This window comes from Pleurodeles waltl, chromosome 1_1 (assembly GCF_031143425.1).
Source record: "Pleurodeles waltl isolate 20211129_DDA chromosome 1_1, aPleWal1.hap1.20221129, whole genome shotgun sequence".
Taxonomy (NCBI): Eukaryota; Metazoa; Chordata; class Amphibia; order Caudata; family Salamandridae; genus Pleurodeles; species Pleurodeles waltl.
Window position 1 is genome coordinate 706,113,219 of NC_090436.1, and position 23,718 is coordinate 706,136,936.

A 23,718-nucleotide genomic window follows, 5' to 3' on the forward strand; every position below is an offset into this window, starting at 1 on the left:
CAAATGAGTATTTTGACCACATCATCCTCTTTATGCATGTTGTCTTACTCCAAGCTGTATAGGCTCGAAAGCCTACTACCAATTAAGCATATTAGGTGATGTGCATCTCTGTAATGAGAAGGGGTGTGGTCTAATGACATCAACACCCTATATCAGGTGTGCATAATTATTAGGCAACTTCCTTTCCTTTGGCAAAATGGGTCAAAAGAAGGACTTGACAGGCTCAGAAAAGTCAAAAATAGTGAGATATCTTGCAGAGGGATGCAGCACTCTTAAAATTGCAAAGCTTCTGAAGCGTGATCATCGAACAATCAAGCGTTTCATTCAAAATAGTCAACAGGGTCGCAAGAAGCGTGTGGAAAAACCAAGGCGCAAAATAACTGCCCATGAACTGAGAAAAGTCAAGCGTGCAGCTGCCACGATGCCACTTGCCATCAGTTTGGCCATATTTCAGAGCTGCAACATCACTGGAGTGCCCAAAAGCACAAGGTGTGCAATACTCAGAGACATGGCCAAGGTAAGAAAGGCTGAAAGACGACCACCACTGAACAAGACACACAAGCTGAAACGTCAAGACTGGGCCAAGAAATATCTCAAGACTGATTTTCTAAGGTTTTATGGACTGATGAAATGAGAGTGAGTCTTGATGGGCCAGATGGATGGGCCCATGGCTGGATTGGTAAAGGGCAGAGAGCTCCAGTCCGACTCAGACGCCAGCAAGGTGGAGGTGGAGTACTGGTTTGGGCTGGTATCATCAAAGATGAGCTTGTGGGGCCTTTTCGGGTTGAGGATGGAGTCAAGCTCAACTCCCAGTCCTACTGCCAGTTCCTGGTAGACACCTTCTTCAAGCAGTGGTACAGGAAGAAGTCTGCATCCTTCAAGAAAAACATGATTTTCATGCAGGACAATGCTCCATCACACGCGTCCAAGTACTCCACAGCGTGGCTGGCAAGAAAGGGTATAAAAGAAGGAAATCTAATGACATGGCCTCCTTGTTCACCTGATCTGAACCCCATTGAGAACCTGTGGTCCATCATCAAATGTGAGATTTACAAGGAGGGAAAACAGTACACCTCTCTGAACAGTGTCTGGGAGGCTGTGGTTGCTGCTGCACGCAATGTTGATGGTGAACAGATCAAAACACTGACAGAATCCATGGATGGCAGGCTTTTGAGTGTCCTTGCAAAGAAAGGTGGCTATATTGGTCACTGATTTGTTTTTGTTTTGTTTTTGAATGTCAGAAATGTATATTTGTGAATGTTGAGATGTTATATTGGTTTCACTGGTAATAATAAATAATTGAAATGGGTATATATTTGTTTTTTGTTAAGTTGCCTAATAATTATGCACAGTAATAGTCACCTGCACACACAGATATCCCCCTAACATAGCTAAAACTAAAAACAAACTAAAAACTACTTCCACAAATATTCAGCTTTGATATTAATGAGTTTTTTGGGTTCATTGAGAACATGGTTGTTGTTCAATAATAAAATTAATCCTCAAAAATACAACTTGCCTAATAATTCTGCACTCCCTGTATGCAATCTACATTACAGTATTTACCTATTCTCTTCCAAAAATATGAGAAAGCCTTCAGGTGAAAAGGCATTCAAAACAACTTAGACAAATCCTTTTTTCTCCTCTTCTTCAAGCATGAGGTCTCCTAAGGTCGGTTCTAACACCATTGTTATTCAATCTATTCTTGGAACCCAATGGCTCCTATTAAAAGATTGAAATGATAGTGTCCTTCAATACTACACTTATTTAAATGTTTTGAACAGTGCATACCAACCTTGTCATGCAGAGTTCTTTACAAAGCAATGACAGTAAACATAAATAATTAGGCAGAGTCTTGCAGGGCAGCAAACGTGGCCAAGATCGAATGCAGATGTGTGAAGTTACCATAAATAAAAGCATGACCCATTCTGAGTGTATATGGTATATCATTTATTAAGCCAAATTATTCTGTAGAAAGAAACATTAGGTACAAAGTGACAAACCATGATGATGCAAGTCAAGCTGTCAGAGAGCTTGCCTAGTCCTGTCATCGTACAAAACATGGACTCAAACACACTGAGTACAGTCAAATCTGTAAGAAAAGGGATGTATACATTGGGTTAAGCCACAATACAGACAGTCATCTGTAAAAAGTTGTCTTCCTCGGTTGGGGTAAGGAAATAAACAGTATGCAGATCATAGCTATTAGTGCTAAGCCACAGAAACAAGAATGAGCATTGTAGATTCAAAAACATGTGTTTCAACAGGTTTTTTTAAGGGGAATTCGTGTGAGAAGAGTGGTGAATTGAGTTTTGGAATTTGGATGAACGTCCACAAAAAGATTTAGCTCATTGTTAGTTTTTTTTATTAGGTCAAGCATAGCAGCGCGCAAACGCTGCTTTTCCGACCTGTTGGTATGTATCTGGGTTTTTAAACAACACCCACCTCACGCACATCACTACCACTCGTTCATCGGCTTGCCCTTCAAAAATGCTTTGATGACACTGGTAAATGGTTTACGTTTGTCCTCCTTTGGGAAGTTTTGTTACCGCCTTGGCCTTGGCCCCGTTACATGGCTAATTGCACGTTTGCCTATAAATTTGACTATGAATAAACTTCTTGTTCCTTTGCATTGCAAATGCTAGTTACAATCTGTGGTCTAAGGAAGAAGCATGTCAGACCTACTTAAGGAGTGAGATCCCCTGAAATCTTCAGTTTCTCAGCCAGGTAGTGAGGACAGTTTAATAGTGTAAGATTTTGTGAACTAGACAAGTTAATGTACATATACAGCTGCCTTCAATGGTAAGTCATATTAGAGAAATAATAACTGGGTTTATGTGGTCAAAGTGTTTGTTCCATGACATTACCTCGGCTGCAGTATTAAGTGACGCTTTAAAGGAGTAACGTAGATTTTAAGAATTCTGAAAACAAACTTATGACACGCGACTATGCCACACACAGCTTGTGACTGAATATGCCCATGATTGATTTAATTTAGAATCACTATGAAAGGTCACCCAAAGATGGTAAACTTACTAAACTCTATAAAACGTGACAGATACCCCCTAACTCTATTGTCAAGGTCTTTGGTTTCTACATTGATCTCATTCAAAGCTTACTCACAGACCTACAAGCAATTTCCTGTATCGGACTCCACGAAGCAAGAGTAAAGTTTTTCTCTGTGCCCACACCTTCTGATCCATCATTTAAGCATTTACCCTCTACACATCGACTGGACCAATGCCCTTCTGTATGGCCTCACAGATTACATACACACCTCTAAATTTCGTTTTTAGGTTGAGCATAGCAGCAAGCAAGCGCTTCTTTCCCAACATGTTGGTATGTGTTTGGGCTTTTAACCACACCCACCACACACCCATCACTATCACTCGTTTGTGAGTGTGCCCTTCAAAAATCCTTTGTTTTCATTGGTAACTGTTTTATGTTTGTCCCTCCTTAGGGCGGTTTTGTTACCGCCTTGACCATCGACCTGTTACATGGATAATTGCACTTTCACTGATAACTTTGCCTGTGAGCTAACTTCTTTTTCCTTTTGTTCCTCTCATTCGTACTCATGGCTATGCTTAAAATTGGCTTGCTTATGTCAACTGTTTTACTTTTTACTTTTAGTTTCTGTGGCAAGAAAAGTCCATTTAGGAATTCACAACGCTAATAGGTCTAACTTGAGCAAATGCGAGACCCACTGCATTGCAAATGCTTGTTAAGACAGCCTACGTGATAGATTTTGTGATCAATGCAAGTAAGACCACATCACCCAAACACTATATGGTCACCACAAGCTTCCATTTCTGAGACAAAATAAAACAAGCCTTAGGTATTATCTAGAAAGTAATTTATAATTAAATAATTTGACTACCTTGCTGAAAACATGACCAGTATTAGTCTCAGCATAAACTACAGGAAACGTAAGATCCCTAAGGCAAGAAAGGGTAAGAAGCAAGAGCAACTCTTCCTTAGTTCCCTCTTTGTGAAATTCCCCCTAATCTCAAATGCTCACCTTCATTTCTGAACCTTAAGAAATGACCCAAGACCAACTCATTGGAACATTGTATCCCATGAGTGCTATGATTCTCTTAATGCCATGCCCCATTGATTTTGTAAATGTCCTATGTTGTTTCTGTCACCGTCATCTGGTAAAACAGAATCCTTCAACCCTGCACCATATGCTATAAATTTGCTTCACTTGATTTTCATTTCTAAAGTGTAACATTCACCGACATGTGTTATTCGGAGCGAATGAGATAAACTAATATGACTTGGCAAAATAGTTCTAAATTGCTCTTAATTAGTAAACAGAAAAGGTTATTAGTAGATTCTATAGACAGCTTGTCTTTTTGTTTCCAAATGCCATGGGAAATTCCACGGTCCATGCCATCTATTATAGGTCATTCATTATTGTTGCTTCTAACAAAAGCAGCAGTCTCCAAAACTACCAAGCATTTAATTAGTCTTAATCCTGGTGCCTAAACTAAACCTCAACCCAGTCATTCTTTTCTTCACTGATAAAGGAAATCATGCAGGCTCCAGCCACCACTTCCACACAACATAAAGTAATGGATCCCTTTCAAAATAATCACACTCTCACAACATGATGACTTTCCCAACACCCTCAAACACCCTCAAACTCATGACCCACGAAGATGACATTTTCCAGGCCATCACACTATCCCTCTTTGGAGTAACACTTGCATCACCTCTGAAATAGTCAGCAGATCGATAGAATAAAGCTTTTTCCCCAGCAACTTAAACCCTGGACAGGTCCCTTCCATTAAAGAAAGCAAGCAAATCTTGAGCCTGATGATCTAATTAACTATTATGCCATCATACACCTACCATTTCTGAAAATAATTGAGAAAGCAGTCAACCTACAGCTACAGGACCACAGTAATATCAACTCAGTCTTACAAACATGTCTAAGAATCAGGTTTCAAACCATGGCACAGCGATAAGTACGCAACAATCTGGGGCGTAAATTATGCCCTTCGTTTACAGAACATGGTGCCCTCTTCCTGCTCTAGCTTGATCTCTTGGTTGCCTTCTATACTATGAACCATCAACATGATACGCCTGCTTTCCAATTACAATCAACTCGTTGAGATGAGTATCTCCAAATTGCAGTGAAGTACTCCAAGGATCCATCCCTCCCTCTTGTGGTCTTCATCCAGTACATAGAACCTCTTGGAGTTCAAGTGGGTAATCAAGATCTACTATTCAGCTGATGCATAATCCACTGAAAATCTCCACAAGTAAATACATGGATCATCTTAAAGACTGCATAACCCCCACTCAAGCACGGATGTCACATGAATACAGCAAACCGAACCTAGCACCAAATTAATTCTCATCACCAACAGCAGAAGGGAAGATCCATTGTTTGCAGGTGAAATACTCCTATGATGAGGCATGCCACCTTGTGCGGGCAAGGGGTCTGCATCTTTTTTGCCCAAGAGACAAAGCAGTCTTATCAAGATGATGTAAAAGTCTCCAGAGGGCCTTAGTCAGTTTTCATGGCACTTATTGGTGCAGAGCGATGGTTTACTGATGGCCTTTCAAAATCTCTCTCGCTCCCCCCCAAGTTCTTGATGTAAGCTTTAGTTCCTGTGACAGAGACCATGTGGAATCACTAAGATTGTATTTCTCCCCCACATTGGACCCTTCCACACATGTGAGTCCAGGAACTGAAGGAACAAAATTAATTAGAATAATTAAAGGTATGAGTAATTAGAATGATTAAAGGTATACAATAGGAAGGAATTAGCATAGTGGCTGCTACTTAATTGATGCGTAAACAGGTCGCTTGGCAAGTTAAGTAAAAATACATGTAGTTCTACCTACCAAGGATTAACATGTGTCCAACGCATCAGCAAAATATACACACCTGTCTTTCATGTAATATGGTATAAATGTTTTGTTCTGAAAAGTAGAAAGCTTTCTGAATATCACATCTTCCATTTTAACATCACATACATATCAAGTCATACCTTGAACAGGATCCAATGTTACTTCTTTAAGTCACCTTGTTCCTCCCCAATGGCAACTTCTTACAGGAAGACCTACCGAGAAATACAAGAGACGTACATCACCGATAGTGTAGGGTAGCTCATGCAATGCACATAGGAACATTTAAATGTGCCATTCGGGCTTTAGCTAGTGCAAGAGGAATGTATGAGGTTGACATATTCCAGTTATAGGCGAGCGGCTACTGTATCAGTCATTCCCAGGATGTTGATCTTGATTAAAAAATGGCTAAGTGACAAAATATGGAAGAAAGTAGTCCAGTGAGGTGCCACAAGGATTCGTCCAAGGACCACCCCTTCTCAATACTTTCATCAAGGAATTGCCAAAGTATGAAACGGCATCAAGATTAGCAACATGGTTAATACCTGAGCACAACTGAAAAAAGAACATGGATTATGGAAACATTTCAGAGACCAGGGAACTATTAGGATTTACTGTAACCAGATGTTTAGTATGTAGGTATGTGGAATTTGCATAGCACAAATCTAGTCAAGAGGTGGTGTTAATAGTCATATCTATGAAGCAGAGAATGCACATAGGGCTACGAGAGCTTGAAGAAATCAAGGAAAATAGAAAGCTATGCTGATGTTATGACCCCAAATAGTGTGACGAGAAAGCGTGGAGTAGAAAGGAAAGATAGGGATACTACTGCTCTGTAGCAAAGCCCCCAAAGCTCGGTCTGAAGGTGTAATTGAAATAAATTAAGCATGGAAATGCTTAACTATTATAAAACCGGAACATTGTGTTTGCAATGCACACCCCATTGCCGAGGCTCCCTTGTGTCTAGTTCTGAAGGCCACAACTTCAAAGTTAGATCAAACACATGTGACTGGAAGGGTGCAAGAGTGGTCCAAAAGTGCACTATGAAGCCTAGTGAACTTTGTAAAGACCCAAATATGAATAATCAGAAGGGAAAGGACATGGACAGGGAGTTCAGCAACATCAAGGATACACCCTCCTATGTTACGGACACAGCTGTTCGCACAGAAAGCCATAAGAGCCGGTGTACCAAGGGCATGCACACCTCAGAGAACAACTGCTGCTACCCACAAAAGGCCACCTCAAGTTACTTTGTTGAGCCAACTGCCCCTTACCTTCGACGCGGACAGGAAGGAGCGGCCCCTGGTGAGCAGGAATTAGGAAGATAATCCAGCAAGGCTATACTGCATTAGTACTGCACAGATTTCATAGCACCCACAGCAGAAGGGTGCAGATGCCATTAGGCCTAGGAGACCAATGTAATGTGCAGTAAAGAGAGCAGATAAAATCACATTCTTCTATTCTAGCTAAACACTCTACTGTGTAAATACAGAACAGAAAGCTATTTCGTGACTGAGCTGCCCCAGAGAACACTGTCACAAGTTAAGACTTATGAGCAGAGGCGCACAGACATAACATAACCATCACCTCCAGAGAGATGGAGACAAATGTATGAAGCTGCCTTCCAGCTGGAATACTGGGGCAAAGTTAGTGGCAGACTTTAAAAGGGCCTGGCCTGACGCAGGTGAGAGGTAGACGTGTGCATACGGAAACTGCAGACTAAGCAATAACTGCGGCATTAGAGCTGGTCGGAAAATGAAGACACCAGTGGGCCGGGAAATCATTATGTATCTGTAGCCAATGGAGATGCATCTTTGTAAACGCTGTTCAATGCAGACTGGAGTATTCCAGAAATGAGGCCTTTGTTTCATTCACCTTCTCATTGTCCAGTCCCGAACACACTTATACCATACACTCTAGTATTAATTACCCTGCAAACTGCAGGGTATTTGCCGAGTTTTTCTAAAGGAGTTTTTTTTAGGGGCGAACCCGAACTCCCAGACCGAGCAGATATGACCAGGCCCCCTAACTACACTCTCTCGCAAAATGGAATGTGGGGAGGATTTGAAGATTTTTGCAGGGGCTCTTCAGTCCAGGCCACCCGGTTCAGAAGTCAAAAACATGTATTTGGGTTTGCACTTTACTAATCACACATTGAAGTCTCAATTACCAAACTGTAAACTTGGGGGAAGGCACTGACTTAAGAATGTGAAACTTGCAGCACACTGAGTGCATCAATCAAAAGAACATTATGGTCCCTACTGAAAAAGTCTGGACTGAGACTAAGAAAACCTATGTTGACCCATGTCCTAGTCTAGGAAAATAAAGAAATTATCCGACAAATTGGTTTGCTTCCAAGGGGAAGTCTAGCAACTCCGCAGACATACACCAGAAACACTTGACACCTCCTAAAAGTTCCGAAATGTATGGCAATCTGAGACGACATGGGAAATATGAATGCATCCATTCATTCATCTCCATGGATTGCTTCTCACTTGGTGATCTAAGTGCGACCTTTAATGTGCAAGATCTTGCACACGGAAGTAAAGATGTCTAAAACAAAGTGGCAACTCACCCTCCACTGACCAATCATGATAATCGGAGGGAAAGTTACGAGGAGTGGTAGAAAAGGTCACCCGTATATTAAATAACATACTTTTATTTCACAGTTTTCTTCAAAGTGAACAAGGCCAGTTCCGGGGGAGGGGAGGTCAGAATAATGTACCAGCACACCGCATTTCATCCTGAGGAGCTGAGAACAATTTTGTATATAGGGCAACGGTGGAGTCTATAGACTCCTCTTGTTGACTTGCCAAAGGTATGGGGTGTCCAAAGTAAGGGCGTAAATTCAGAGGGAGTTTGATGCATTACACTGCGTAGTAAATGTATTCTCGGGTAGGTGGATGGTTCTGGGGCCCCACATTTGGGTGAGCATTGTTGGACTGGCCTGACCGGCATTCTGGCACTGCCAGGTGGGTCTGCTTGAAAGGATCAGTGGGTGGGCTGTTTTTTTTTGGTCTTGTCACGGTCCACAGTACCAAAAAAAAGAAGAAAAAAACTAATTGGCTGTTTCAAGTCTGGCAGCGACAGAGTGCCGGGCAGGCTAGTCCAACTGTTCGGGTGAGGGAGGGTGTGGGTGTGTTTGGTTTCCCCAGGCTCAGCCTCACTCTGCATCAAACACACACGTCCCTCTGAACCATGGAAGAAATTATTTCTCTCTCGCGCGCTCTTCATTACCCCTCCCCCCCCCACCCCCCTCACACCCACTCCACCAGAAGCAACACGTGGAGTAATGAACGTGCAGCGATACCTACTTTGCTCGTAGCCAGCTGATGGCCAGGCTTTATCATTTTAAAAGTTTGTATCTCTTTCTGTACTGAGAGAATTCGTTTTCACGTGTTTACTTTACATTCTGCTCTTTGGAGGCAGGTTCACTAACACCCAATAAAAACTATAGCCGCTTGGCAGCTCTTCTCTATTTTAGGAGACATGGGGCCTGGGAGAGACGGTCTAAAGAACCTCTCTTTGTATTTATATAGTTTTCTAAGGGGATGTAGGCTTCTGTTACAAGCCCTCCTGCGTACTCTTGCACCTTTTCTCAAGTTCTCTGTAAACATTACACACAGACTTCAATGTTCCACTCAAGAATGTTTATTTTTCCACAGTTATTCACTTCCCTCTGGCACCCCTAAAACGTACATTCTAAGCTGAAGCCCAAATAACCAACCCTCAAAATCCTCCCACCTCAACCCTCGGCCAAACCGTCTTTTTCAGTGGGTGAGCCGAAATATCGCCTCGCGTGATGTCACTGGCTTCGCCACACTCTGCCCAAAGCCCTCCATATGGAGCAAACGTGAACGTGTCAGCCACAGAAAAGGCCTCTGTATTATGTAACACTGACAGGTACTTGCTTGCAGAGCATCAACCACTCTGCAGAATGCACGCACAGTCCGTAAGCATTTACACTGAGGATGGATACAACACGCACAGAAAACAAAAGTAATATTGGCAACAAAAGAACATGCGCGCAATGAAATATAAGAGCCGTGGGCAGCCAGCCAATGGAAGGTCTTCAATGGGCTTCCTGTGAATGGAGAGCACTTCACGTGTCGGGCAGGAAGCGGACACCTTCCAGGCACTCTGGCGGTGAGGCCTGTCTGCTGATGGCGGGTGCCAGGAAGCCTGAGTTTTTACATTAGGTCGTGTGGTTTGGATCAGCTCCACGCTGCGAAGCACAGACAGCCACAATCCCCAACATGCCTCCGAGGAAGACATGCCGCCTGCGCGGCTGGCTCTGCAAACACGAGCCACTCTTCGCACTGTCTGTGTGAGGAGAACATGCAACAGCTTCAGATAACCTGGGTGCTCTCAAACCGCGAGGTGAATTCACCAAGATGCCAGGGGGAGCGGAAGTGACATCATACCCCGCAGACAGGCGATGCTGTGGCAGACTTACTGGCTTGTCAGCAGCCCAAACTGTTTTGCACCAAAGAGTGAGGTAGGGTTTCCAGTGCATTTCGTACAATGCTCACAGTTTGCTTGCACAGCGCTTCGATACAGCAGAGTGGCCACACTCAGCAGTGGCTCCACTCTGGCAAGGCACTATTGCTTTCCCCTCAGCATGCAGTCACGTGGGGCGGCAACTAGAAGTCTACACTCCTCCAGCTGGAATACTGGAAGCAAGAAACAACGGATCACTGATGGCTGAGCTGCAATTGCTTTGAAATGTTCCAAGGAGAAGGCTTCTTTTGTTTTTAACTATCTACAGATACTATCAGAGTGTGCCTAGTGAATAAAGCTGAATTATGCACTACTGTATCTGAGATGGCCTAATTTGGGCACAATTCTAGATAATGATCAAATAAGTCCAGCCAGAAATCTAGCATCTACAGAACAAACTGAGACCAAGGATGCTCCCTCTAAACGGACCAAAATACGTCAATGGGAGGTCCCCTTTTCTGTTGGATTAAATGACTTGGCAGAAAAGAGAAATAATTAACCTAAACTTCCTGCAGACTTGGGATCTATGACATTCAAGGGCAGATGGACCTGACTCCTCAAACTTCATTTAGCAGACTTCTCCCCTTGCTTTACAGAAAGGAAAGCATGCAGGGCATGCACAACAAACCTATCCAAGCAGATACTAGCATCCTAATCTCCTCTTGCGCATGAGCAATCAAGTTCAGGGTATAGGACAGAAGATGAATTATCCAAAAGTTAAGGCGCATCAGAGGCCCCCATTCTAAGTCCTGTCCTCCTTGTCACTGGTCTCCGCGTCAGATGTCCCCTGCTGAATGTGCTCTATCCTGTCGCTTTTGCTACTGAACGGGGTGACCTGCTTGATGGTCAGGTTTTGCCTTCACAAAGTCCAGTTTTCCAGGACATGCGTATACACACCATCCAGCTCAAGGATGACAGATGAGTATTACTGCGCAAAATGTTAGGCTACTACTACAGCGTTGCTCTTTTGCAACACAAAGCCACTCATCTGTTAGTTTCGATCGTTTCGAGCCTATCTGATGTCAAAGTAATACTTTGCATGAACCATTTTTCTTCGGACTCACAAGTGTTGCATTAAAAGGTGGAAATCTACCCTCATCAGCTGTTTCAGGTTTCCTAAGATTAGCTGCCTTTGATGGTTCCATAGGCAGCTGACCCGAAGCAATAACACTGCCTAAGTGAGATCACAGAGCTACATCATTTGCAACTATTCTTTCCAGCTCCACGTGTTGGGCATTTATCTTTAGTGTGAAGTGCATGGTGAGGTTTAAACATGTCTCGATGCCAGAGGGCTTGCGCATTTGCATGTCAATGAGCATTTCTGTCGCGCATTAGTCAGTTTCGTTGACTGGAAGTGGGTCAAACTTCGAGGAGTGACTGCTCATGTGCCAGTTCATCGTTAGGAAGAATGTTACCATCCACCTTTCTTTGTGCCAACACTAGGCACATCCTGGAATACTCAATGCAAAACATTAACACAGCGCTTTGAAAGCTTCTTCCCATAAAGAGAGCCAACTCATTCTGTGTGAACTGTAGGAAGAAGGCCTTGTCCCAGAAAGTCCACATATTTTCAACAACTACCCGATCCAGCTAAAGGTCAAGTGGGCAGCATGGCTTGTAGAGAGAGCTGTTCCTACACTGTGTGACTGTCACCGACGAGTTACCGGTGCACCCCAACGATGACAGTATTTAAGAAAGACTTCTCATGAGTAAGGACGCAGGTTAGAAGAAGCCTTTGTCATGGCTCGGCATAGAAACTAACTTAGCTGTGTGCTAAAGGAGGGCCTCGCAGTAAAGTAACTGTGAACATGAGGTAGATGCCATTTCTTAGTTCAACAACCACGTGAACTGACAGCATCCAGCATGTGGCACTTAGGAGACTTTAACTTCACTCAAGTTCACTGGAATATGGTGTGCAGCGAGTACAATGAAAATACATGCCGACAATGTTGCCTGCTCTAAAATTCTTTGCATAAACAGTATGGGTCATAATTCAAAAGGCGATTACTTGCCATGTTTGAAATGTTGGACAAGTGGAAAAATAAGGGACACTTTTAGAGAGATTTTGGAATTACTGCTATTATTGGAAATAAAGGTGTCCTCATCTGTGGAATCTTAGCAATTTTTTGTTACAGAAACAGTCGTTCAGATTTGGGCACGGAACAGGACTAGAATATTTTGAGGGGATTTGTATTTCAAATTACAACGGCTCATCTATTCTGTAAACATATGGACAGGGTATTGAAAATGAGCCTCCCTTTAGATTCAGATTACAGATTGACCTCTGCTTAAAGTTATAATAATGTGTGCCCATCTATGTAGTTAGCCAGTACTGCTTCAGAGATTATGCCTGTGCCCATGCTGAATTCAAAATCCAGATGCTCATTGGTCATAGGTCATTAGTGTTAAAGGTCTGATACTTTGGAACAGCCTGTACACCCAAGCAGGCAAAAAATGGTAAGGACTTTTTACTCAAAGTATCAAAAGCTAGGGCTTCGATTCCGAAAGAATTTGCTGTAAGTAGGTGTGACTTACTCCTGTCATACTTATGGTTTCCTCCTGAAATCCAGTAGTAAGGTCCTGGACTACCCCAAAAGTAAGTAGCAGCAAAATCTTTCAACAGAGAGCAGAAAAGTGAGGATCTGTAACTGCTCGTTCACTCTCCAACTCCGTGAAGTCCCTGGGAATCATCCTGGACAAAAATATGTCAAAGAAAGAGCACATCAACAACTCAGCCAAAAGGGCGCTCTACACCCTGAAACATCAAGAAAATAAAACTGCTTATTCCCCCAGATGATCTAAAGACTGTAGTGCAATCACTAGTCCTCTTGAAACTCGACCACGGTAGCGCCATCATCACTGGGACCCCAAAAAGTCACCTTGCGCCTTTAAAAACAACTCTTAATGCAGTCGCCAGACTCATCAGAGGGACCAAAAGGTTTGAACACATCTCATCTGCTCTCAAGAGTCTCAACTGGATTCCCACAGAAGGAAGATACAACTTCCAGACAGCTTGTGTTAACCACAAAGCCCTTCACACTGCAAACCCTAAATATCTGGAAAACAAACTATAAAGAGGAGGAAAAAGTTGGGCCCTGAGAAGCTCCAACTCACTTCTCATCCTTCCCAAACTGAAAATGCAGCCATCCCAGAGGTGTTCGTACTCAGGAAATGCTCCAAGGATTTGGAACTCACTTCCTAAGGATCTCAGCTGTAATCTGTCCTATACCTGTTTCAAACAAAACCTCAATTATCTATTGCTGAACAAATACTTCAACCCGCTACCAACTGGATTCATTTTTTACCCATGATCCCACAATACAGAAGGATCATTCGTTACGGTCACTTGACCCACTCAGCTTTAAAATCTGTTGCTAACTCCACCAGTCTATAATGTTGTATTATTCTATACCCTCTGATATACCTATATAATAATGTATTGTTTTATTCGCTCAGGACATACTATGTCAACCCTTACAAATCCTCGTATTAGTTCTATGGAATCTGTTCACACAACCTTAAGGCAGTCTGATACCCTCGAGTTTAGCTATAAAAAAAAAAAAAACTTAAAAATAAATAAATAAATATGGTTGGCAAACGTCTGTGCCAGCCACCAAAGTCAAGATCAGTCCCATAGGCATTTCAATGTAGTCTGAACAAAAAAGAATACAAATACAACAGAATAACAATAAAAGGAAACCGTGAAAGGGGAGCTTGGGAACTCTTAACAGTGTTTGCATAAATAATTGTAGCAGCAATAACCTCATGACAGCTACAATTCATATAGAGATGATCTAGGTAGTTATAGTCACACAGGGCCATCCTTGAGTGCATAAATGGAGAGAAAGTTTAAAAGGCAGGAGGGGTAGAGGGAGCTCTACATGAAGAAGTGCCACCATGGTTACATAAATACTAGCATCAACGAGACTGGTTATGAAGCGGTCTGGGGGAGAGCATAATCTGGTCGTGGGTCATTAATGGGAGGATCTGCAGTGACAGATTTTCAGCCGGCTCCGCATAACAGCCAGTGAGACGGAGTTCTAGAACACTGGGGCAATGAGAAGTATTGTTACAATGTTTTTACTTGTTAAAGGCCTGTTTTAGAGGTGTGAGAGCTCGAGAAGTAGTATGATAGTTTGAAGACACACCTGACCTCTTTAGGGAGCCCCTTTGAGATGTAATCAAACTTTCTTGAGCCTGTTCCGAGCTGCATGGAGTGTTGCTTCGAGAGACGTCAGGTATATTTTGGTAATTCCTAAGAATGGAGATTCAGCATAGTTCTACCTTAAGAGTACTAGGTACTGAACTACATGTTTAAAATCCAGGTGTGGGAAGTGCTGCTGAATTCCCCAATGAAGTTTGAGTTTAAATTTTCACCTCCACCCTGCTGCTTAGGAGAGTGATTTAGCGTGAGCTTCCATATTAATGTTCTTATCAAAGATATAGCCAAGGGCTATGGCATACGCTACAATAGAGGGGATAGAATTCAACAGTGCGTGAGCTCTGACCCTTGATTGGGTTGGGATTGAACAGTAAGGAGGGGAGGTCCATTTTCAGTGGGGTTTCAGTGATGGTGAATCTTCCAGGTTTGGATATTAGCTAAGTCTTGGTCTATGATTTCAACATCTTTGAGAGCGAGGATTTTCAGATATAGCACACAGTATAAAAGTTCTGCAAGATATTTGACAGGTTTATAATGAAGAAAAGCAGTTGCATGTAATGGTTGAACAGCATGGCTAAGGTAATTGAGTCCTTGGGACCTTACGGTGCACCACAGCAGGGTTGGAGATAATGCACTATATTTATTCTTTGGCATCTTTTGTCCAAGTACATTAAAAAAAAATTGAGGACTAGGCATTCAACCCCATTTTCTCCTTAAAGATAGTTAGCAGGATAGAGTGAATCACCATGTCAAAGGCTGCTGACACATTCAAGAGGATTTGGAGGTAGAGGTCCCCATTATCCAGGGTGCATATCGCACCAATTATTTTTGAGGACTGGCGTTTTCATGCTTCATCCTGACCCAAATCCTGATTGAAAGCTGTAAAGAGTGTGATTATTTTTTGTGTTAAGACTTTGAGCTGTACCTCCACACAGACCTTTAAGATATCTAGGAACTGTAAATTACAGACCAGTGGGTAATAAGTGTGTAGTAAACTCTGGGAGCTGCCATCCATCTATCAGTCCAGTAGAGGAAGCCCAAACTGCCCATGCAGCCTCTAGAGACCCCGGACACTGAACATCTGCATTTGCAAGCTCTACTTTGGGATGCTGCAAGTATGAGAGGACCATCAGCACCAAGTAAAATTAGATGGTGTCTCACTAGGCAGATGGACCAAACAGCCTGGTGGGCCACCTGGCAGATTGTCTATTTTGAGGGTTCCTGTTGTTCTCCTCACCAGTCTTCCCACTGCCAGTGTGCCGATCAATCAATACCTCAGGTGGGTGAAACTTCTGTGTAATTCCTTTGAGGGGGAACAAACTACCAAACTCTCGCTAAGCTGCTGCCAATCACCGGGTAGCCCCGTAACTAGAAGCTGTTCATCTGTTACTGAAAGTTACTCCCGCTGTGCCACCAGTCAGTATATGCACTAAAAATGGAAGACAGCGGAATCAAATGATTGCTTGAGAGAGAGCGTGTAGAGATGAGCCATACAAGTTTGTTTACAGATGTTGTCACAGCTTTATACACATCATCGTCTTACTCTTTGGCGACGTCCTAAAGAGAGGTAAAGTTAAAATATTCACTCACAGAAAAACACAAAACTGCATTTTTATATACCCTGCATTTCTAAATATCTATTAGTCTTCCTTTCTAATTCGTGAAATAACAGAATTAATGAGAATAACTTGGAAACTTGAATGGGTCTTCGTCATTTCCTGGCCAATATGTCAATAGCCCAGTGAAGTGTTGCAGAGCTCATCAACATTAAAGCTAACTAAATATTAAGTTGTTAAACACAGATGTAGTTTTGACAAGCTTGCGGATAAATCGGTATATCTTCAAAATAGCTGGCCTAGAAAGTATATAATTAGGAGAATGCATTTTGGACAAAACTGCAGTCTTACAACAATGTAATATTAACACAATTTTGACAGTTTTATTTATTTGAAAAAATATTCCCCTTCACAAGCAGAATCGGTACAATAGTTTGCGAAGAAGTTACATAAAAACAGGGTAGGGTTTTGAATGGCACAAATTATGCCAGGAGGTGGATGATGCCGGTTCATCAGAAACAATAAATGCTCCCTGAAACCATTCTTGAATGCCAGGGGGCAGGAATTACCATAAAGGTAATTTAGGGGTCACAGCTGTGCCCCCCTGCTTGCCCCTTTTGACTCTCGGTACTGCCTTTACAACCCTCGGCCTCTGAGGTGGCAAAATACGTGCCTAGAATGCAGGAGCAGCTCCGTATTCCTAATTTTCAATCATTTTTTTCATTATACTTATACTGAATAATATTGTATTATTATTCACTATTAGTACTTTGAAAAATGGAGCACACTTCGCTGCAAGAGGACCTTTGGTTGCAGCTGTGGTAAGTAAATATGGTTTCAAACATATGTTGTGTGCAGGCTTGTGGGTGAGAGTGTGTTTTATGCGTATGAACGTGTGTGTGTGTGTGTTACCCTGTCTATGTGTAAGTATGTGTGTGTGGATCAAAGTGAGTAATTGTGTGTGATTGAGTGTCAGTCAGTGAGAAAGAATGATTGACACTAAGAGTGACTGCAAGTGAGTGTGTGAGAATGAATAAAAATGAGTGGAAGAAGGCGTGAGTGAGGATGAATGAGTGAGTGTGAGATGCTTGTAAGTTTGTTGATGCCCTTCAAAATACTGGCATTGGGGAACTTGAGCCAGTTCTTATCTAGAATGACAGACATGTGACAAAATACTGGCTCTAGCATACCGGGGGTAATTCTGGGCATAAAGGGCACCAATACTGGTGCCAATGCCAGTACTGGCATACTAGAGGCAATTCCTGGTGTATAGGGCACCTGTTGAAAATATTGGCATAACTGAGCACATTTTTGGCATGTGGACACCAGTGACAAAATGCTGGTAGTAACACACTGGAAGTAATTCTTATCATAGAGGTGGACAGTGTGGAATATGTGGAGGGTAGCAGTCATGACAGAACGATGGCCCTAACATACTGAGGTAATTTTTGACATAAGGGTCACTTATAGAATATGGGTGGCATAAGTTACACATTTCTTCCACTGGCATATTTTTTGTCATTTTTTCATATAACGGAGCACTTATGGCATATGGGGGCACCCATGACAAACTGCTGGCCCTGGCGCAACTGGGGTAATTTTTTTTATAACATTAAAAAACAATTGGGTTAACTCCTGGGAAATGTCAGGTGTCAATGGATTGGCATACCACAATAGGATATGAATATTTAATAAGTGCCCTTTCAGCCCCTATTTACTATATATACAATGTACAGTGAGTCTCATTTAACATGTAGGACACCCCATGAACTGTTCAGGAAGTCCACCAATCAACGAATTACTCTAGTAAGTCAGTAATGGAGCTCTAGCCACACCTTGGGAGCTTTAGCAGGTGTGCTGTCCACAATCATTAAGTTAACTGTCCTGACTCACTGCCTGACTGAATATACAGTATGGATTGACATGGAGAGGTCCAAGAGCATGTTTAGTCAAACAGGCTGTCAATGCACGCACCTATGGGAAGGACCTGCACTCTTGCTTAGAGTAATAACTGTGTGTTTGTGATGACTTGAACCCCATAATTATGGGTAAGGATGAAGGTCTGGTACTAGAATAGGTTTGCTTCACTCGTGAGGGATTTATGGTAAACGGCTACACGGCTTTTGTATCCTGAGTACCCTTGGTGATGGACCATATTGCACGATTAATCTGAATATATGTTGACTGGATTTATGCAGGTATGATTATAATTGAATGTGGTGTATCCCTGAAGTAGACTGTGCATCTACGAAGTTCTCCCTACTGGTGAGTATTTCAGAGGCCATATGATTTCACAATAAGACCTGTTACTTCTACAGTTAAGGTGTATATTGACTGATAATTGGTTTTGGGTTTCTGTCTCCGCTTACATGCATTAAGAACTCGGCAGACGGATTACTCCATCACAACAGTGACCGGTATCCCGTCTGCCGAAATCTAAATCCAATAAGATAGAATGGGATTTAGATTTCGGCGGACAGGATATCAGCCATCGTTGTGATACAGTAATCCGTCAGCCGAGTTCTAAATCAAGTCCTTAGTCCTGATAAGACCCCTTTATTTACTTCGGGTTGAAATGTCGACAATTTCCCCTCCCCTTGGTTCCCAGATTGAGTGCGATCAAAAGAGAATGTGTAATGATCTACAACATCCTAACATGCACATCTAAAATCATGTACTGAACCAGGGGCCTTGTACATTGTCGTAAGTATATGTTTTATGTATTTATGAACTCACTTGAGCACTGTTATCTGCACTTTTTAGGTCGAGCGCGCAAGCAATTTGACCTTTTTAAATTATTGTGGGCTTTTAACCACGCTCACCGCATGCCCATCACTTTCACTAGTTTGTGGTCTTTCCTTTCAAAAACCCTTTGTTGTCATCAGTAAATGCTTTACGTTTGTACCTCTTTGGAGCGGTTTTGTTACCGCCTTGCAGACTGCCCCTGTTACATGGATAATTGCACGATTGCCGATACATTTGACTGTAAGCAAACTTCTTTTTCTTTTTGTGTTCCTTCTTGCGCTCATGGCACTTTGAATCGGCTCGCTTATGTCAACTGTTTTACTTCTCATTTCAATTTATGTGGCAAGAAAAGTCCAGTTAGGAATTTACAACACTAATCGCTCTAACTTGAGCAAATGCAAGACCCATTGCATTGTAAATGCTTGTTGTACAATGTCATACTGACTACTGCATATATTTTGGATAATACATACCAGCAACAGAAACCCTCTCAGTATCTTGTTTTCTCTGAACATAATTCAGGTAATAACTCATATTTGTATTTTTGGAATACTACTTTGATTGGTGGACTGCCCGAATAGTTCAAGGGGTGTCCTACATGTTTTATGAGACCTGCGGTACATTGTATATATAGTAAAAAATATTGACCCTGGTCCCCATGGGCATATAGGGTTGTCTTTGTGATATACTACACTTTCAGTGCCTGAGGCATTTTAGCAATTTTTTGCAAAAATGGTGCTTTATAATGCACTATTTCACCCCATTCTTTACAAAAAATTCTCTGGGGAGAAAGCCCCCTAGAAGAGGTCTGGCTTACTCACTTTCTCACTCACTACAATTCAGGGCAAGTATTTTGCCCCAGAATGTTAAGAGATCAAGTCAGCACCATGATGTAAGTTGCATCTAAAACAGACATTTGACTGTGTTCTTTTGTTATATTAATTATGTAGTTATTATCGAACTTCAGTGATGTCAATTGTTGTGATGGTAGGATCATGTAACATGCCTTCCTGGGGAAGAAAATAGGGCAAGGGTCATATGATGCCAATTCATGTGATGCCACAAAGGTCAAAGGGTATGTGATGTTATTTCTGCTACTCGTGAGTATTTTGGTGAATCCATGCCAATGGGGGTTACTCTCACGTGCAGTTGTGCTGGGAGCTAGGAGATGATGGGTTGAGGAGCTTCTGAGGCAGGTGGAACACGTGGGCGTTATGGGCTTGTGCTTTTGACTTCTCTGCTTATGGCAGTAGTTATCAGCACTGTCATTGACATGGTGCTTTTTCCAGAGATCAAGCATTAGAGATTAACACACAGGTGAGTAACTTAATATTTTTGAAAGTTTTCACCTCTAACCTAGGCCACCTGATATTGCTTATACATAGCAAATATGTTAGCTCTAAGTTTTACCACATCCTTAAAATTCCTGAAGAGCATTTAAAGTGTTTTTGCTGTTTTGACAACCCCTGGCATCCAAGAAAACAAGAAATACAACTGCACCAGCACTGCCAGTGTGCACAGTGTTCATACATCAATAAAAAGAAGGTGACTGAGCACGGAAAGAAACATAACCACAAAAAAAGACAAACAAGAAATGTCAACTACAGACGTTGAAAACAAAGTGAACTTCATACTAACAATTACATAGCGAGATGGAGAAAGTCCCTAGCATCAGCGTCCTCTCCACCTAAAAACCTCCATAAATCTTGTGTCATATGTAGTCTTACATCGAAAGCAAGTGGAAAAACAAAATGCGTTGGTAGCGGCTTCCTTGCAAATACGGTATATCCTTAGCTTTTTATCAAAAGCGAGCACTGGGCTTATGGTTTGTGGTTATGATGCTCATGATGTAATGGGAGTCAAAAAGTAACACAAGCTCAGATGTTTGCACTGGTTTGGCCTTAAGCTTTTTCCGTACTCATTCCTCTACTAGGAATGACCTTTAGCAAATCAATGACTGCCTTTCGTTAATGGACTGCATCCTTATTTTTAGAACAAAGATGAGAACATGGCCATCAAATCTGAATTGCGCCGGTGCAGCCTCTGCCTGCGGCCAGATCACGCACCTCCACATAAACACATTTAAGAACATAGCAGAAATTAAATAATATCAAAGTGGGACTGTATTACATGTAGTGCCCATTGGGGGGGAGTTGCTGTTGCAATGAATGCGTGCACCCATTTTATGCACCCGAGGCACTGTAGGATTACTGGTTGGCAACAGGCACTTGTATGGCCTCTTCTGTAATACTGAAACTGCTGGTGCACATATAGCGTCAGCACTATCTTGAGAGTGCATTCCCTCATTTGCATGGGTGCCTGGTCCCATGCAAAGGACAAAATGTCTTTGCATCTATTCCCTCAGGGCAGCACATTCATGATAATAAGGCGCACTAGAGCATTATGCCCATCATGAGCCCTGGTGTTAATGGGAATGAATACCCGAGACAGCATGTGGAAGTGGTAGTGACCATCCCACTTTCAGCTTAGTTGGCTTTGTAGGGCCAGTTCTTACCCATGTCTAAGTGAGTCTAAAGGAAACTTATGGTCAATGACGATGTGTGCAACTTTCACAAATCATATCTTGGCCAATCACTGCATTTTTTAGATGTACTGGAATATATATACAGTATGCATAGGTTTCCTTATTGTAGTGACTATACCAGGGCATGACCTTTTTGAGAAGGCTAATTTTCAAGAGTCTACTTGGAGTATTTCCAAAATCAGCACATCTCTGAAAAGTCTTATGGCTGTGTAGCCTTTAGTGTTATACGATTCTGAACACTGCATTTTGGGAATAACTTGTGGATGCATCTAATGGCTCATTTCCCTACTCATGCAGCTGGTATTACACCAGACAAGATTCTCTACAACTACTCAGGAGTTTGTGGTGGGTCACCTAGCTTAGCTGTCTGATCACTTTGCCGTTGGTTTCTGCATTAAAGTTAACTCACCGTTTTCTTAACAGGGGACTCCTAATGTCCCTGCTCTAAGATGAGATTTGAGATAACTAGCGAATATGCAAATGCGATTCTTAGAGGTTTACTGTATAAAGAATCAAGATTTTATTAAAGACAAGGAGGCTAGCATTATGCATTCATCTTTCATTCACTCCTTCCGAGCAGCCATTAAAAACCTCCAAAATAGAACATTGAAACATCACAACAACGTAGAATGTTCAGTCCATAAAAGCAGTCCATCCTCCATTTTCTTCTTCCTTTGTTTTAACTTCAAGTCATAATTTTGATAAATCTAAAAATGTCTCCATGCAATATCCATAAACTAACTAGATATCTATGAAATAAAAAAAGATGAATGAAACCAAATCTTGCAATATACATCAAGCTCAAATAATACTTTTCAAATTAGATAATATACTAATTGTATTCTTTTATCTCATATACAAATTGTTCAATTATTAAACTCCAATAATATCAATAAAACAAAAAATCATATAATCCATAAAACCTCCTTTCACAGGGAAGGGAGGGTGGGATAATGCTAGCCTCGATTATTTATACAGTAAACCTCTAAGAATCACAATTTTATGTCAACACAGGAGGCTAGCATTATGCATGCTCAGAGCTTTTCAAAGCATAGTTTGAAACATGTTCCACAGCTTTAAAATAGAATTTTCTAAATGTCTCAACATTCAACCAATCTGCTGCCTTTAACAAATCTTCTAAACGTCCTCCAGATTGTAAGACTTTGCTTCCCAACGCACCCCTTGTCGAGTGAGCTGTAAATTTAGTCAAATCAACCCCTGTTTCCTTCATTGCAGACTTTACCCATCTAGCAATTGTAAAATTTGAAACCTCTGTATAAGGTTTAACATAAGAAATAAGTAATCAAGCTTATTCTGCATATCTCTTATCCAGTACGCTAATCTCATACTCTTTCCAACACTGTACCACACATAATTTTGGACTGTCATAAAAAATTGGATAAAATACAGACTTAGACATAATTTCTGTTCTTTTCCCAGTCTCAAAAAAGTACACCATGTGGTTGATAAAACCAGTTTGAAACCTCCAAGGCACCTACATCAGATATCCTTCTAATTGAAATTAAACATAACAAGGTTGCTAATTTCTAAGAAAGTTCTTGTGTCCCTAAATACTTATTGCTTGGTCAATATTGAAATAATTTCAAAACTACATTAACAACCCATAAAGTATGATATCTAGACTTAGGATGTCTTTTAAGTCTGATTTCTTTCATTACTCTGCACGCCAAAGGACTCCTACCAAAGGAAATTCCCTGAACCAAACAATGTCCTGCGGCTTTTGCTGATCTATAACAATTAACAGTTCTATATAACAATCCTTTTGGAAGAGATCTGCTAAAAAAAAAAATAGCCCCCTCTACTCCATCAGCTTGTATGGGACCCAAATCCCTTTCCATGCACCAACATACCCACACTGACCATGCTCCTCTATATCTTTTCCTGGAACCTGGTACCCATGATTCATTGAGCAAATCTGAAGCAGTCCCCGAAAGGCCTGAGAACCTCCCTTAGCACCTGATATTTTCCATACTAAGAGGTTCAAAAACTCAACTAAAGGATGATCCTCTTATCTATTCCCTTCAAGAGTCTTCGCATGACATTATTTAGTACGGGATCTCGATTGACATTCCAACAGCATGGGAAATCAAGGTTGTGTTTTCCAAAACAGGGTCACCAGAACAAGCTGACATTCCTGTCTCCTCACCTGAATCAACACTCTCTGGATCGCTGAAAAGAGGGGAAAAGCCTAACCCATCAGACCTCTCCAATCCTGAGTAAATGCGTCTATTGCTAATGCACCTCGATCTGGCTTTCAACTCATAACTGTCTAACTGATAAGTCAGTCCGGATGCAAAAACGTCTACTCCAAAAGGGTCCCATGCTATTTG

General features: G+C 41.8%; 1 protein-coding gene across 2 annotated transcripts in view; it reads right to left on the bottom strand.

Annotated features, from left to right (window-relative positions):
- The window catches only part of MARCHF3 (membrane associated ring-CH-type finger 3), a 311,126-nt gene that overhangs the window by 230,882 nt on the left and 56,526 nt on the right, over positions 1–23,718 (bottom strand). For both annotated transcript variants that reach the window (XM_069227263.1, XM_069227269.1), the window contains exon 2: positions 6,003–6,074. The gene's annotated coding sequence lies outside the window, so the exon portion shown is untranslated. The remainder of the gene's footprint in view (positions 1–6,002; positions 6,075–23,718) is intronic.